Source organism: Carassius auratus, chromosome 20, assembly GCF_003368295.1.
Source record: "Carassius auratus strain Wakin chromosome 20, ASM336829v1, whole genome shotgun sequence".
In the NCBI taxonomy this organism is placed as follows: domain Eukaryota; kingdom Metazoa; phylum Chordata; class Actinopteri; order Cypriniformes; family Cyprinidae; genus Carassius; species Carassius auratus.
The window spans coordinates 9,187,210-9,205,215 of record NC_039262.1 but is presented as its reverse complement, the minus strand read 5'-3'; the positions used below and the strand labels follow the sequence as shown (position 1 = coordinate 9,205,215).

The 18,006-nt window shown below is 36.4% G+C and overlaps 1 pseudogene; it reads right to left on the bottom strand.

The window, feature by feature from the left end:
* LOC113037909 (neuroblastoma-amplified sequence-like) overlaps positions 1 to 18,006 on the bottom strand; it is a 146,009-nt pseudogene that overhangs the window by 56,306 nt on the left and 71,697 nt on the right.

Here is an 18,006-nt window from a genome sequence, read left to right as displayed (position 1 = left end):
TTTAAAAATTATTGGTACACATGCACATTTTGCACGATGTAATCTGAGGAGACTCAACGCATTTTTACATTTTTCATGATTTCGATATCATGATAGATTGTTATTATGATTTTTTTTTTGACTATGATAATCATGTAGTTCAAAATATGATATCATGACAGCCCTAGTACTGAAGTAACTAAAAGTAAAACTGAAACAAAAATGAATAAAACTATTTTAAAAAAAACATTTAAAAAAAAAAAAAAAAAACTTTAACTAAAATTAAAAAGAAAAGAAAAAAATATTGTAATAAACCTATAATAGTTACTCAGTGATACCAAAATAACATTGGTTCAGACCACAAAAATCTAAACAATTGTATTTATTTTTTTGCTCCATTTAAAAAAAAAAAAAAAATGTAAAAGTGACAAAAAGAAATGAACCAAAGGGACTTGCAGTAATCGCCATAATAATCAGGGTAAGTACTTTGAGTGACTGGATGTCTCAGAAACTGGACCCATGAGGACCATCGAGGCTAAAGCAGTAGAGGAGGACAATGGCCACGCTAACTGCGCATCAATTTCAACCCAGCTTCACCTGATCATGAACTGAGAGGCATCACCGGGGACATGCTATCAATTGTAAGCCCATCAAAGATTTTTTTTTTCAGATTATTTCATCAGAGCATTAAACGATCTAGATCAGGAAAATGCAATAATACTTTGAAATGGAGGCCCTGGACATAACAGGACAGAGGCTAACTGTATTAGAATTCATATTAGATTTTTACCGACTTTTAAATGGTTTTATCTTTCAATTCCGAATGCTTCTGGCTGCAGTGAGAGAAACAGTTATGAAAAACCATAATCTGAGGCACCAGAGCTCAGGCATGCCCTGCTGCACACACACACACACACACACACACACAGTCACAGAGAGAGAGGATCTGCAAATAGAGCAGTCAGACTCACCTGAGGTAAAGCTAGTAAATAGGCCAGGGCAAGTGTCATATCTTTGGGAAAAGCATCACTGGCCAGCTGAAGGAGGACCGTGGAAATGGCAGAGGAGATGGAGAGAGAAAAGAAGGATGAATATTTCAGAGTTATTACTGCAGAGAAGCAAGTCCTTGCTGTACCGTTACATGACGTGACAGAAGAAAAAGAGAGGGAGGAATATGAGCCGCTATGGCTCTCAATAGCAGCCTATAAACCTGAAATGTGAATGTGACAGCAATACAGAGAGTATGACACAGATTCAGAGGACATATTCTAATATTCTACCAAAATACCATTTTAAAAAACAATAAGTTCACAAGCAAAATCTCCTTAACATGTTCTAACCAGACACAACAAGAAGCCAGAGAATATTTTGCTATTTCCTTGGTGACCATTTCTGAGGCACTGCAATAAACAGCCCCGCCCACCATGGAATCTCATTGGTCCAAAATATTGACACTCAGCAGTAAATTAACATCAAATACATTCTGATTGGTTGTCTAGTTGGAAAGAACAAACAATGGATCTATGTAACATATCCCATGATTCTTTTCTATGACAACCCTTAAATGTATGCAATTATGACTTTGTAAACTTAAACTCACTTAACAGTGAACAAAACTTTAGAGGAATTGTGGCTAAATTTGATCAATTAGGATTTGACCACAAACACCCTGGGGGGGACGATTGTAAACACTCCTTAAACCTGCAGCAACACACACGAGAACAATCGGTGCAAAGCTAGTGAAGAAATGTTAGCGTTCGAAAACAAAGGCAGACTGCTGTGCAGACATGTACAGCTCCAGACTCTCAAACACGATTAGCAGGTGATGCGAGTCTAATTTTCCAGGCAGCCCATCAGTTCCCATTTCTCACAGAACTGCAATACAGTGTTAAGTTTTATTCTGCTATTCTGAGTCTGTGATTGTATCAAAGGCATTTTGTGCATCAAACAATCCTTGGCAAGACAATGTTATCAAAAACAGCTGGAGCTGAGGGAGTCTTGTGCGTGCAGAAATAACAAAGGTTGTAGTGTTCCTAACAGTAACAATTTTAGTGTTCTCAGCTGTTTAGTGCGCTCAGGCTTCTTTTAACACATCCTCCTTTAAAGTCTCTTTACCACTGAAAACCAGAGAGGTTGTGGCCAGCATTATCAACTTCTTTTAATGGAAAAAGCCAGACTGAAAAGTAGCTAAATGTCGCTAGATGACATTATACACTAATAAGCATTTTGAAATGAAATACACACTAATACACTTCTAATATCTAAATCCATTAAAGGATTTTTAGGCTGGAGTAATTAGGTAAACCGGAACTGGGAACACTCCCCATAACAGCTGATGTACTTGCTACATCGTTAGAAGAATGGCATCTATGCTAATTTTAGTCTGTTTCTCTCTTCTCCTCTTTGCGTGCAAGGATCGGTGACGGCCCCAGTTTATTATTGTTTCACTCTCACACAATGTTGAACATCACTCTTTTACTTGATCCGGACAAACTGTGCATCATTTGAAAGTTTAAAGACTCTTGCTTTGATATTTGACCAATGTTTTGATAAAACATTGTTGCAGTGACAGTTATTTAGTAATTTATGTCAGGAGTGCAAAATAATAAATCTGTATTATGCCAACATTCATATTCAGTCTTGTTGTGTTGCATGTAGTTAGGACACAGTGTAATGCTGCTGTAATGTTGTTGTTTACACAATCAGAATTGTGCAATTATAGAACATTTAATCCAGCATAAATCAACATAAATAGTTTGATTTATTAATATTATTATCATAAAAATTGGGATGTAAAATATATATTTTATTGAACATTTAATCCAACATAAATCAACATTTATTAATATTAATATCATAAAAAAAATATTTGGGATGCAAAATATATATTTTATTGAAATATTTATTCAATACTTCAAGCGTAAATCAACATGTTATTTTTGATTTATTTATAACATTTAGTAAACTGTTTACACGAACAAAAATATGTTTTTCATTTAAAACTCTAAATGAGATGAAAAAATACCGTTTCATAGTCAGAAGCATGATGCACACATGAGGCGGAAAAAATATCACATATCACCAGCGGGAAGCATCTTTAATTCATAACCTTTAAGCATTTCACAAATAAGCACAGAGATTAGAGAGGACATGAGCGCAATATCTAAACAAGAGCACAGAACCATGACTGTTCTTATAGGAAGAAGTGTTATTCAGCATACGTCTTAACGTGCAGGTCATTAATTTAGCGTTATCAGCCCGCCGCAAGCACTTTCCTTTCATCTCACGTTCTCCCGCACGAAGGTGACTTTACGCCTGCCGTGCGAAACTGAACTGAACGACAGTGACACTGAAGGAATTAAAAGAGAGCAGTAAAAAGTAAGATATAAAGGGAGAATCTCTATTTGCATTCTTCCACCAAAGTTGCTGTACCCCTCCCATCACTCCGCATTGATTTTCTCATTCACCTCATCCATCTTGACGCAAAAGGCCTTGATATTTTGACTAGCCGCTATCTCTCTTGTATCAGGAGGGTGCGCATTATTTACTGCTGTCTGCTTGCAGTGAGTACACATTAATTAATCAATATGACGCTATTCTTCCGGACATGTAGCCAGCGAGTGGTGATACATCAGGGTGAGATGAGGCCAGGCGGAGGGAACGGCTGCTACCTGAGAATCTGCCCCGGGGGCCAGATATGATAGTATTCCTAGCAAGGACACTGCAGCTAACAAGAGGGTGATGGGGGACACGTGAGGTCACCAGTCACTGTGATGGGAACTGATTTTAAGTGCAAATAATTGTATACAGCCTTTAAGGAGCGCTAACTTCGGTTGCAGGAAAGAGATTCTGTCCCTCGATGTTGGTTTCAGCCAGTTTGCCTGTCCGCAATAAAACTTCAGTGAAGTTTTCTTGAGGGGTGTAGTCATAAGAGGAATACACATCCTTGGACTGAAAAATTAATACAGGGCAAGGGATATTACACTTTGGTTTTTGCTTGTTTATTCTGACATTTGTACACAAAGCTTTGAAATTTGTCCTAAAATATCTATTACATGATAGAAGCGAATACCTGTCAACTGAATGAATAAATAATAATGAATAAATAATAATAAAACATTTATTGTGCCATATTCCAAGTTTTCTGAAGCCATATGATAACTATGTGTGAAGAATAGTTCAGTGTTATTCACTCAAAGTTTGGAAGCTTAAGATTCATTGCACAGAAAAGTGTGACCTGTATATTACTCAAAACGTCTCCGTTTGTACTGCACCGAAGAAAGTCCACATGAAGGTAATTAAATGAAAATCTTTTGAAAATCATATTTCCCTTGTTACAAAAACTGCATTCTTCCATCTTAGAAACATTGCCAAGCTACGAAACATGTTACCGGTTTCTGATGCAGAAAAGCTAGTTCATGCATTCATGACCTCTAGACTGGACTATTGTAATGCACTTCCAGTGTGATTGTCCTGCATCTTCAATAAACAAGCTACAGGTAGTCCAAAATGCAGCAGCTAGAGTCCTTACGAGGTCTATAAATATGATCATATTAACCCAATTTTACAGTCTCTGCACTGGCTACCTATTAAGTTCCGTATCAGTTACAAATTGTCATTAGTTGCCTATAAGGCCCTAAATGGTTTAGCTCCTGCGTACCTAACTAGCCTTATACCACCTTACAAACCACGCACCCTAAGGTCACAAAACGCTGGACTTTTGGTAGTTCCTAGAATAGCAAAGTCCTCTAAAGGAGATAGAGCTTTTTCACATTTGGCTCCCAAACTCTGGAATGGCCTTCCTGATAATGTTCGGGGTTCAGACACACTCTCTCTGTTTAAATCTAGATTAAAAACGCATCTCTTTCACCAAGCATTCGAATAAATGTATCTCTTAAATTATGACTGCAGATGTATCTGTTCAAATGCGCATTCTTATTCTTAAGCTTGGGTTAACTAATTAATTTTACTTTGTTGGGACAGCAGCTATGCTAATGATGTCTCTGTTTGTTTCTCTGTTTTGGTAACTAGGATTTACACAAGCTCCAGTCTGGATCCAGAACACCTGAGAAGAGATGATGCTGACCCTCAGAGGACCCCAAATGATGCCAACCCTGAATCAACAAACAGAACTAACAAATATTGCTACAAGTGTGACTGCATCATATAATAACTGCTGTTAATAATGTTCATCATCTGGCTGACTACGTCTTGTATTCATTTTTCAAAAAAATCCTGTCATATGCGCACAAACTGACAGTCATCACTTATAAGAAAAAACTGAATTTTCTGTAAAGTTGCTTTGTAATGATTTGTATTGTAAAAAGCACTATATAATAAACTTGAATTGAATTGAATTGAATGATGACAAAAAATCTTTAATATACTGTAGAATAATGAACACTCAGAACTAAACATCATACTAACAAATAAAGAGATGAGAGCCAGAAGGATGGAGAAATAGTGAAATTTACCCTTTTGACGTATGGATCTTTGAACAGCTACTCGTAGAAAGGACTGCACCCCTGCCTCTCCAGTTCGGCGTTCTGATTGGACGCACATGTACGGTTTCTTTCCACAACTTGTCCCTGAGAGGAGATAAACGTTCATTAAACATTCATAGAATAATCATAAAACATTCACAGACATGCATGCAGGAGCCATTAATGTTTCAGCTGCACTCGTAAACGTTCATAAGGCGCCAGAGCCTTCTGCCAAGGACAGGGGGAGTTTTTGATTCTGGCCCTGAGAGGCAGTCACCAAGGAAGGCCATTAGAAATGCACAAGCTTCAGCTTGTCATCGACCGTTTCACAGGAAGGACTCGGGCAAATCTCACAGATGGAGGACACAGAAACAGGAACTCAAAAAACAAACCGCTTCACAAAGAGACACACAGACGTCGGTCGGGGAGAAGTTCGTTCAATCATGCCAGGTTTTAATGGCCTAACAAAACCTGCCAAAAAACGTGCAGGCGAGTCTCACTGTTGAGTTCTGTCCAGCCTGTTCCTGGCGGTTGTGTTTTGAAGAGGAGTGATGCATAATGGAGCGAGGCATGCGGTTACACTTCAGAGAGTGGCGAATAAAACCTCTCAGGCTGAATTTAAATGGGACTTACGTGCAGTGGGCAAAGTAAGCTGAGGGACTCCCTCCACCAATGGGAGTCACTGACGCCAGTCAGCACAACTCTGGTGGTCATGGTGGTGTTGGTCAGGACCCTGCTATAGTGCGGTCTGTGGTTCTGTACAGCAGGTCTGTGGGGTTAATTGATCCAGGAACAGCAGCTCCGGCCTGCTATGGGCAGCCAAGGCAGGTCAAACATGAGCCGTACTGATCAAATTACAGTTGTTATAGCTGAACTATAATAAACAATATATATACAGTACTAGGTTTTTTTCCTTCTACAGACACCTTTGACTTTCACACTAGGGGGTTTTAAGAAAGATTTTCTATAAAACTGATGTGAAACTGTGTGCTTTATAAATAAAGGAGAACTGCCTTGACAAATCAGGACCATGATGCTGTGCTTTGATTTGATTTTTTTTTTTTTTTTAATAAATGAAATGCAGAAACCACAACCAAACCATATCACTACTTACTATATTATATTATATTATATTATATTATATTATATTATATTATATTATATTATATTATATTATATTATATTATATTACATTATATTATATTATATTATATTATATTATATTATATTATATTATATTATATAAATTTAGTGCTGGTCAAGTAATAATTGCATCCAAAGGCACAGCGCAAGTGTGTTTGCTAGTTTCAGTCCCGGGCTGTTCGCATTTTCCCGTACAGAAAAACGTCATTTAATTAGCAAATGCATTTGCGCTTATTTTTGTGCCCATGGGCGTGCTGGTCTAAAAAAGAGGTGTATTCAGGCGCAACAGCACACAAACAATATATGCCTACATGTCATAATGGATAGTCATCGCATGTGTCAGAATTATCTATTGGCTCACACAATGAGCAGCTCCGTTTCATCTCAGAGACGCGGCCTGTCTTTGCGCTTGTCAAACAGTATTATAACAATATTATATATTATTATTAATAGAAAGGCAAACATTATAATTCTTTCTCTTTCGCCATCAGCATTAAGCAAATACCCATTTATATAATTTATACAAATCTTTGAATGGCTATTGAACATTTATTTTTAGAAACCTTGCAAACTTAGTCGAATCCAGCTGTGCAGTTTTATCCAGCATGATCGTGTGTTCTCTGTGTGATGGTCAAACTTCCCAGAATACGGAGTGCCCTGTTGGTTACAGTGTTTACTGCCTTTTTAAATCATATTTTTATTAAATATTTATATTTTCATGAAAAAATCTTAAGTATATTTATTTTACACATTTATTTTTTTAATCCATTGTCAAATGATTTCAAATTTCTTAAATATTAATTTAAAAAAAATGTTAAATTATATCGGCTTTACATCGGCTATCGGCCCCCACTCCTTTCCAAGATATCGGCATCGGCTGTCAAAAAAAAAAAAAAAAACACATATCGGTCGACCACTAATTTAAATGCATGTAAATATTTTCTAAATATATACTGTATGTGTGTGTCTTTATATATACAGAACATAATAAATATACACATCACACACACATATATTATATAAACAGAAATGTTTATTTTGAATGCGATTTATCATGATTTATCATTGCTCAGCACAAATTACATTATATTATATTACATTAGAATATATTATGGGTTAGTGTACTGTAAGTTAATTTCATTTAATTTTGCTCCATTAATTTACTGTACTTAATTTTATTTAGTGGACTTTTAAACAGTCAAAAATCAAAGCGGGCAGTCCTGACATTTATTTTCTGCTGTTTATTCACAGCCAAGTGCAACCATGTAAACTCTGATAAATTGTTAATTGCAAAAATGACCAAAAATGTTGATCTACAAGCAAGCATTTTGTGTAAATGTGATTAATAAATCATTCATCAGAGACTGTAAATATTATCATGCTGCAATTAGGAGAGAAGTATACTAATTTACTTAAGGCAAGCGTTACCCGGCGGGGAAAATACAGACACAAAGAAACTGGAGGAAATCCCAGCAGGGACAGAGATTTCCATTTAATCCTATGAAACAAACAAAAGCGCTACTATAGTCATCACATCGAGCTAAACTCGACATGCATTATAAATGAAGGTAAAGGCACAGAGACGTAAATTGACTCCTGAGTGAAAAAGCTCTCCGCCATCAGTGAAGCAAAGCTCTGACAGCTCGCTGTAGCAACATGACAAAAACTGATACTAATGTATTTATATGTTACCGCGATGAGTGAACTTTTAAAAAAATGTCAGAAACATTGTGACTATGTACAAACCCAAACCACGTATCTCACCTCGATACATCGATACTTCATTCAGCTTTAAATAGACATTCAGCAGATAAACAACACACACACATTTACGCAAATGTATATTTTTGTGTGAATATGAATCTTTAAACATGTCTATGACATCTTTTCTCATGGTAAAGTGAACAGTGCTTGCTATGAGTAAAGCAGCTGAGCTCTGAAGCTATACATACACTGTATGAAAAATGCAGAGAGAGTATGTTATTGAAGCACTGAACTCAGATTTCAGTCAAAGGCTGTGCTTTACAGCCCACTTTAATGTAATGATCCAGGAGAAGATTTTACTATTTTATAGCCATGAATGAAGCATTGGTGCTTAGTTAAAAATGCCTAACGAAAGCTTACAGAAAGCACAAAGCCCAAATGAACCCTTTTTACTTTCTTATTGCAGGTTCATGGTTCTATTGTAAATTATTTATCTATGCATGTTATTAGAAATATAAAAAAGCATAATCTTGAATTTATTAAAAATGTATAATGACAAAATGATTTGTGTGTGTATATATATATATATGTGTGTGTGTGTGTGTGTGTGTGTGTGTATTTTTATTACAATTGTTATTATTCAACAGATACAATATATATTATATAATACACACACACACACACACGTTTATTATGATTATATATTAATTATATTATATTTATTATTAAAAATAAATATATTAATGCATTATACTTTTTTTATTTAAATTCTAACCCAAAATGTTAATTTTGAAAAGCTAAATTCCATGGAGTTTTATGCATATATGCTTTTAAGAAAAAAAAAAAAAAAAAAAAAAAACAATTACGCAAAACCGTCATATGCAATTTTCTAAAATTGGCAGATTTATCACCCCCCCCCCCCCCCAAATCTCTTCGTGAAAGTGTCGCAATAAATAAAGACCTATGATGTGATGAATGCAGAAGAGCTGTTCTTTTGCTCAGACATTTCGCAGCCCGTTCTCCAGGCTTGAGAGGGATCAATCTTGTAATTTACAGCCTGGTACAGACCCTAAGACAAGAGAGGAGAGCGAAGCATTGACTTTCTCAGTCCTGCCCTTCAGCACAATACCTTTTTTTCTCTTCAATTTTCTTTGCTCTTAAATGTTTAATCGTTCTGGCAGTATTTATACTTGGCATGGCAGTAAAACTTATTTAAATTACTATTCCTTTCCTTAATACATTTTCTTTAGAGTGTTTCAATATGGTGACTATCTCGGTATACGTAAATCTACTTTAGGCCATTCCTGAAAGAAGTCTGACACCGAAGCAGTCAACACGGAGGGAGACAGAGGCGACTACAGCTGGAAAGACTGCTTAGGGGGTAATAGTCTGTGTGTGTGTTGGAGGCGATTTCTTAAACTTAAAAGTTCAGTTTTAAGTCTGTCTATGCATACTGTCTGTCTATGCATATACAACACATGTCATACACAGGATGTGGAAACTTGGCAGAAGTTTCTATAGAATAACTATTCAAAGCATTCCAGCTATAAATATACATTATGAGACATCCTGGGGTTTAAACTATGACTGCAGTGGAGATCAGGAGTTAGCTTTTACATTGAAGTATCAATTACTAGTTATTAATTATAGGAAATATTGCATGTAGGCCTACATACAAAATAGTATGTAGACACTAGCAACCATTTCTCTCTCTACATGTATAAAATAATTAAAGGGGACAATATATCTAGGTTGACAAAAAGGCAGCTGTGTCTGAAGGGAACTGGAAGCTGGATGTTGCTGGGAGGACAGTGTGTGAGCGGGACGCTATCAGCTCCTGACGGGCAGAAAGCTGCGAGTGCATCTCACACTGACCCAACTGAGCGCACACATCCCAACCATCACTATAGCCTAGAGTGAGAGGGGAAAAAAGGACATTTATGGAAAGCAGTCGTATACAGGAGACATGAGATTTCAAACTGACTTCGGAGGAGGAGGTCAGGCATTTCTTAAGTTTTGACTTGTAAAAAATGTCATAGAGAGCACTTAGCAACCAACGTTTTCCAGGGCCTGAGTGCTGTTCGGAACTGTCTTTTAAATTTCAATTCAATTCATAAATATTCAATTGCAATTTGAATTTGAATTTTAAAAAAGAATGAAAATGGAATAATGCTATTGTTGCTATGCAAGTGATTTTCAACTAGAAAACGAAAGTCTGTCAATCAATGCTGGTTTGATAAACCTAGATTGAAAATTTCAGAAGTCTCTAATTAGACAAACAGTATGACAGAACCACAGATAGAATGATAGATAAAGAATGACAGAACAATACAAAAAGAGAGAAAAGAACAAAGAGTGATAGAAAGACTGACACAGATTGAATAAAAGAATAATAGAACGTTAGAACAAATAGACATAGAACAACAGTACTATTAATATAATATAGAACGGCAGACAGACAGGCAGACAGACAGACAGACAGACAGACAGACAGACAGACAGATAGATAGATAGATAGATAGATCTTACAACATTTGCCCAGCAACAACAAAAACATCAAAACCCACAATCCCCTGCTTCAGCACCAGCGACTGTAGCTCCGCGGCTTTAGCTATAGCATAGTCTCAAGATTCTGTTGAAGTTCCATTCTTGTTTTTCCATCCGTGGCTCTTATTGCCTCATGTATTCAGTAAATCTTTCTAATCTCTAGCACTCTCCCTCTCTTCCTCATTCTCCGCGAGTGACTGAATAATTACACAGTGAAGCAGGATAGAGGCTAACCCATTTTCCACACTGATGTTAGTGAGGCTGTGAGACCGCTGCGATAGCAATCAGAGATTAGCAAATCTTCTGTTCTCAAGCCTGCATTAATCTACCCCAGCCTGAAGCATACACACACACACACACACACGCACACGCAACACCAGTCTCTTTCCAATATCTGATGGCGCATTGACTGAACAGCACCACACAAGCGCACACACATAAAACACCTTTGAGCTCTGACTACAGATGCATCTGACTGGAATGATAAAGATGGGCCTGCTGATCACATTCAGAACATTTTGTTATTCAAACTTCACTTAGGTAAACACCAAAAAAGCAACTTCAAGCCAAACTAGCATAAAAATGTCTGCAGGAACCTATTAAAAAACACTGTGGGTAGCCTGTAGATTCTTTTGAAGATGGTTTTATTGCAGCAGAAATGCTCATTAAAGTTTTTTTACATTATTAATACGATATTTTGGTGAATATTCTTCATTTGCATTTGTTATCATTTTGTTTGCACACAGTACCATCCAAAAACTTGAAAGACCTTTCTTATGCTCATCAAGGTGGCATTTATGTGATCAAATATACAGATACAAAATAGAAGCTTTGTGAAATATTATTGCAAATTAAAATAACTATTTTATTTTACAATATTTTTTAATATATATTATTCCTGTGATAAGACTGAATTATGTAGAAGTCATTACTCAAGTCTTCAGTGCCACATGTTCCTTCAGAAATCATTCTAATATGCTCATTTGGTGCATGAACAAAAAATGGAACAGCAAAAAAATATATATACTGTAATATCGTCCTTATAAAAATTTAATGGATCTTTCTTGTTAAGCTTTAAGATCTTAAAGTATACAAAAGTCTGATCCCTGAAAATCCCCAGTGCATTTCTTGGATTTAAACAAAGTAGAAAGTGAAGAGAGATTTCGAGTCAAGCTGTGCTGGCTTACCTGCAGCCATCAGATCCTGGCAGTGGATGTAGGAGGCCTTGAAGTCCTGACAGTGCAGAGCCTGTTCTGCCAGCAGCGTGAACACCTGACCCTTCCTCTTGACCTCATCTTCACGTAAATACACACCACAATCATGAGATATGACAAATTCTGGAACACTGAAAGGAACAGTTTACCAATAACTGAAAACTTCATTGAAAACTGACTCTCATTCAAGATGTAGACGACTTTGTTTCTTCATCAGAACTGATTTGGAGAATTTTAGCATTACATAACTTGCTGAAAGTACATCCATCACATATCATGAATTTATTCAAAAATATACAGCATATTTGTTTCACAAGACATCAATTGATTAACTGGGGTTGTGTTAATTGCTTGTGGATTATAGTGATGTTTAAAGGGGTTATATGAAGCTGCTAAAAGGTACATTATTTTGCTTATTATTATTTGGTGTAAAGAAATGTGTTTCAGTTTAAGGTTCAAAAAACACATTTTCCACATACTGTATATTATTGTTTCTCCTCTATGGCCAGCCTTTCTGAAACGCATAGTTTTTTTACAAACCTCACTGAAAAGCGAGGTGTGCTCTGATTGGCCAGCTATCCAGTGTGTTGTGATTGGCCGAATGTTATACCCCTCATCATACTGTGTTGCTGCGTGTCCCAGTCAGAACACCACCTCGAAAGGACAAAACTTATAAAACCAATTTCAAATGAGGCATTTGTTGCATCCAGTGGGGTCAAAATTACTGATCATAATGACTTATACTGTCTTTTTATGCGTTGAGTATCGTGTAAACATAAAACCATGTCTGCATTTGTGATTGGAGTAATAAGTGCTACTCCACACTGCTCAAAACTCACATTTGAATCATCAGTGGCAAAAAAAAAAAATATGAATAAAAACTTACTTACAGACTGTGAGTCAGATGCACCAGACTGTCCTTGCAAAGAATAAGGAGTGTGATGACCCCAGGATGCTTAAATCACATCATATGACTTTTTTAAATCAGCTGAATGGACTTTCATTCTGACGGCACCCATTTCCTGCAGAGGATCCATTGGTGAGCAAGTGATGTAATGCCAAAACTGTTCTGATAAACAAACAGACTCATCTACATTTTAATTTCAGTTTAGATTAATTAAAAGACTGACACTCATTTCAAAGTTTACTCTTACACTCCTCAATATTCTGATCATATATTAACAAATATCCCACAAAACATTGCTTTACTATTCAAATGTTCAGTCTGATGGAAGTGCAAAGGTCCAGAATATAACAACTGTTCAGCAGTAAATTCATTTCCTTTCAGATGTTTTTCTGATAAATTCCTGGAAGGCCGCTTAGATGTTGCACAAATATCACAATCACATCTCAGAGAATGACCTCTTACACAGCTCTGATCTTGGTCCAAAAAAAAAACCACGAAGCCTGATGAAAACAGTGATAGGGGTTGTCTTTTTCATTAAAGTGTGTGTCAAGCATCAAAGACAATAATACGAGCAGAGGCAAGAGAGTGAGTGTGCACGTGTGCAAAAGCCTGCGATATGATTATTCTGAAGTCAAGTTAAAAGGGTTGATACTATGGGAAGTAGCATATCTCCTACTGATTTATGTGTGACATGGAAGTCTTGATATATCAGGAGTATTTATTGCTGTCCGTTTCTCCTCGCTTCACCTCTTTCTTGTGCCAGTGCAGATACAGGCGCAGGAGCGCTGACACACACGCACAAACAAAACAGCCCTACGGCCATTAGTCGAGGGTAAGCCAAGGTGAATGCATCAAATACTAGCATTGCAAACAGCCAGTCACTTCATAGAGAACTAATCAATTCCACTATATACGACAAGAAGAGCTTCTGATGTCCTGCATACTGATCCGCCTGACATCCACAGAGGAGAAGAGAGTCACCTCAATTACCCCTGCATCCAACACAAGAACTGATCGCTTCAGCTATGAGAAGACGACTGACATTCATGCTGGCCGAAAGAGATGTGAAAGGATGTTAAACAAATGATACTTTCCACATACAGAACTTTTTTTTTTGATTCATCAACAACATGCATTCTGATGTGAGAATTAACTAGATATGTTAGATAATTCTACAATAAAAAGCTATCATAAAATAAATCTATCAGGAAATAGCTAGAATTAAATATCATAATATTTGTATCCCCATTAAAATGCAGATTTTGGCCTACTGTATTTAATTTCTGAGATATTTAATAATTACACCATATAGCAATAAACTCAAAATCTAATTATGAGATAACAAGCACCAAAGTATGATTTCAACCATAAATGTAACTATGATTTCAATCTTTGGCATGGCCTTACTCAGTCAACATTTAAAATATGAATATTATATTTTCACAGAATGTTCTACATCTTTATGAAGGATGATTTAATGTAAAAAAAACATTAAAAAAAAGACTAGCTGGGTTTTCAAAAGCAGGGTCACATAAGGCATGGCAAGGCAGGTTTATTTATATAGCACATTTCATACACAACAGTAATTCAAAGTGTTTTACATAAAAGAGAACAAAAAAATCACAACAATACAACAAGGAATTTAAAAACGTTGTGAATTATTTTAAATTGTTTTAAAAGGTTTAAAATGAATTTAAAATAGTTAAGAATAGAAAATGATTATATATAAAATATATTCCAATCAGTTTGGACATTGCACAGTGCTCAATCAGTGAAAGCACAGCTAAACTGTTGAGTTTTGAGTCTGCATTTAAATTTGACTAATTTTTTAGTACATCTGATCTCTTCTGGAAGCTGATTTCAACTGCGGGCAACATAATAACTAAAAGCAAATTCCCCTTATTTTGTGTGAACCCTTGGTATTTCTAACTGACCCGATCCTAATGAGTGGTCTGTTGCAGTAAGTTTATATTCAATAAACATATCTGTTATGTATTTTGGTCCTAGGATATTGAGTGATTTATGTAAGGAAACTGAAATTAATTTTACTTGTTTCTAAATGCAATGACTTCAGTTTTTCCTTGTTTAACTTAAGAAAATACAATTCTGGCACATCCAAATGTCAATTTCATCAAAGCACTGGCAGAGGGAGTCAATGGGGCTGTAGTCATTTTATAATAAGGCTAAGTAAATCTGGGTATCATCAGCATAGCTGTGAGAGGCAATTTGGTTCTTTCTCATTATTTGACTAAGTGGGAGCATACACAGGCTAAACAAGAGCGGTGCAAGAATTGAGCCTTGTGGGACTCCGCATTGTCATGGACGTCCACTTAGACTTATGCTCTCTTATACTCAAATAACAACCTCGCCCTTTTAAGTATGACCTGAACCATTTGAGTAACATCCCAGAAAGCCTGACCCAGTTTTCCAGTCTGAGATCCAGTAGTAACATTACTGAATCAGATTTTAAGCAGATATAATTTATTATCTTAATGAGCACTGTCTCTGTGCTGTGATGCGATCAGAAACCAGATTGAAAATTGTCCAGGTATTCGTTTAAGTTTGAGTATTTGTTCGGCTGATTAAAGACAACCTTTTCAATAATCTTGCCTATAAAAGGAAGATTTGATATTGGGCTATAATTGCTCAAAATTGTGTTATCAAGATTGCACTTTTTCAGAAGAGGTTTAACAACTGCGGATTTCAGGGAGTTTGGAAAAAGTTGCAAAAAGAAATGAGGCATTCACCACTTTTAAGAGGTCTGCTTCTAGTACAGTTAAGCACCCTTTTGAAAAATTGAAAAAATATGTTGGAAGTGTGTCAAGACAGCAGGTTGACAATTTTAGGTGCTTTACTATTTCTTCCAGAATTCTGCTATAAATTTCTTCAAAAGCAGACATAGTATCTTCTTTTTATATTAGTATATTGTATTAGCATATAGTATATTGCAATCGAATCTGTCTGAGCCTGCATAACTTGGAGATGTGCTAATCGCCTTCCTGATATTATTGATTTTCTCAGAAAAGAAGGAAGCAAACTCATAAATATTTGCTGTCGGAGAGAATTTCACTGGGAATCTGACTTGGGGGTTTTGTCAGTCTCTCAACAGTAGCAAAAAGAGTGCAAGTGCTGTTTAAGTTACTGTTCATGAGGTTTTAGAAAAGGGTCTGTCTAGCTGTGGCTAGTTTCACACTGAAAGCACGAAAAGCTATCTTTATAGATGCTATAGTGAATTTAACATTTTGTCTTCCGTCACATCCGCTCAACTTTTCTGCATTGTCTTTTCATACTCTGAACAGGAGTAGATTTTCTCCTAGCCGATTTCTGTCTGCCAGTCTTCTTGCTAACTTTCACAAGAGCAATGTCATCAATAACATTTGTAACTTTTGAGTTAAATCAAGAAGATCAACAAAGGCTGCAGAAATGCTTGGTGTTGAACATATAGCCTTCATAAATAGCATACTAGTGTTCTTGTTAATGCATCTCTTTTTTGACAGAGACAGATCTAGATTCAGTGGCAGCAGAGATCAATATATGAATACATTCTTTTGTAGTTTTGTTTTCCGCATTATCTATGTGAATATTAAAATCCCCTGCAATAGCAAAACAGTCAAACTCTGAGGAAATCATTGATGACATTTCTGTGAACTCTTCAACAAAGGCTGGAAACACACACACACACACACACATACAGGTGTATCTCAAAAACAATAGAATGTCACGGAAGATTTCATCCCAAATTATTGTGAAACTCATGTATTAAATTCAGTGCACACAGACTGAAGTAGTTTAAGTCTTTGGTTCTTTTAATTGTGATGATTTGGTTCACATTTATCAAAAACCCACCAATTCACAATCTCAACAAATAAGAATAAGGTGATATGCCAATCTGCTAATCAACTCAAAACACCTGCAAAGGTTTCCTGAGCCATCAAAATGGTCTCTCGGTTTGGTTCACTAGGGTAATTAATCACGGGGAAGACTACTGATCTGACAGTTGTCCAGAAGACAATCATTAACACCCTTCACAAAAAGAGTATGCCACAAACATTCATTGCCAAAGAAGCTGGCTGTTCACAGAGTGCTGTATCCAAGCATGTTAACAGAAAGTTGAGTGAAAGGAAAAAGTGTGGAAGAAAAAAGATGCACAACCAACCGAAAAAACCACAGCCTTATGAAGCTTGTCAAGCAAAATCATTTCAAGAATTTGAGTGAACTTCACAAGGAATGGACTGAGGATGGGGTCAAGGCATACATACTTACTTACTTACTTACTTTATACTTTATTGTCAGACTGTGTCTGAAATTTTTCTTGCATAACAGTATTTATGTTTACAACATTTAACATACATTCTACATTGACATTCACTCTAGCACGTACAATTATACATTTCATACAACATTTATACATCCGCAACACCGTCCCAATACTCTTGATCTCTGATTAGGTGTTTTTGTTCAGTGCAAGGATTGCCTGGTGCACAAAATAATTTTTCAGCTTCACTTTCTTAAATTTGGGAACTCTATACCTCCGTTGTGACGGTAATAATTCAAAGTCTTTATGCAGTATATGTGTAGGATTAGAGACTATATTGTTAGCAAGCCTAAGCATCTTCTTATAATAGGATGAATCGTAAAGCTTCTCAAGCGGCTGACCTACTATCTTTGAACAGATTTTTAATTGATTAAAAACCTTGTTTTTTAGCGCAACAGATAAACTTAAACAGACGTGTCAAAGAATTTGGCTACAGTTGTCGTATTCCTCTTGTTAAGCCACTCCTGAGCCACAGACAAGGTCAGAGACATCTTACCTGGTCTAACGAGAAGAAGAACTGGACTGTTGCCCAGTGCTCTGAAGTCCTCTTTTCAGATGAGCACAAGTTTTGTTTCATTTGGAAACCAAGGTCCTAGAGTCTGGAGAAAGGGTGGAGAAGCTCATAGCTCAAAGTTGCTTGAAGTCCAGTGTTAAGTTTCCACAGTCTGTGATGATTTGGGGTACCATGTCAATGTCAGTGCAACTGGTGTTGGT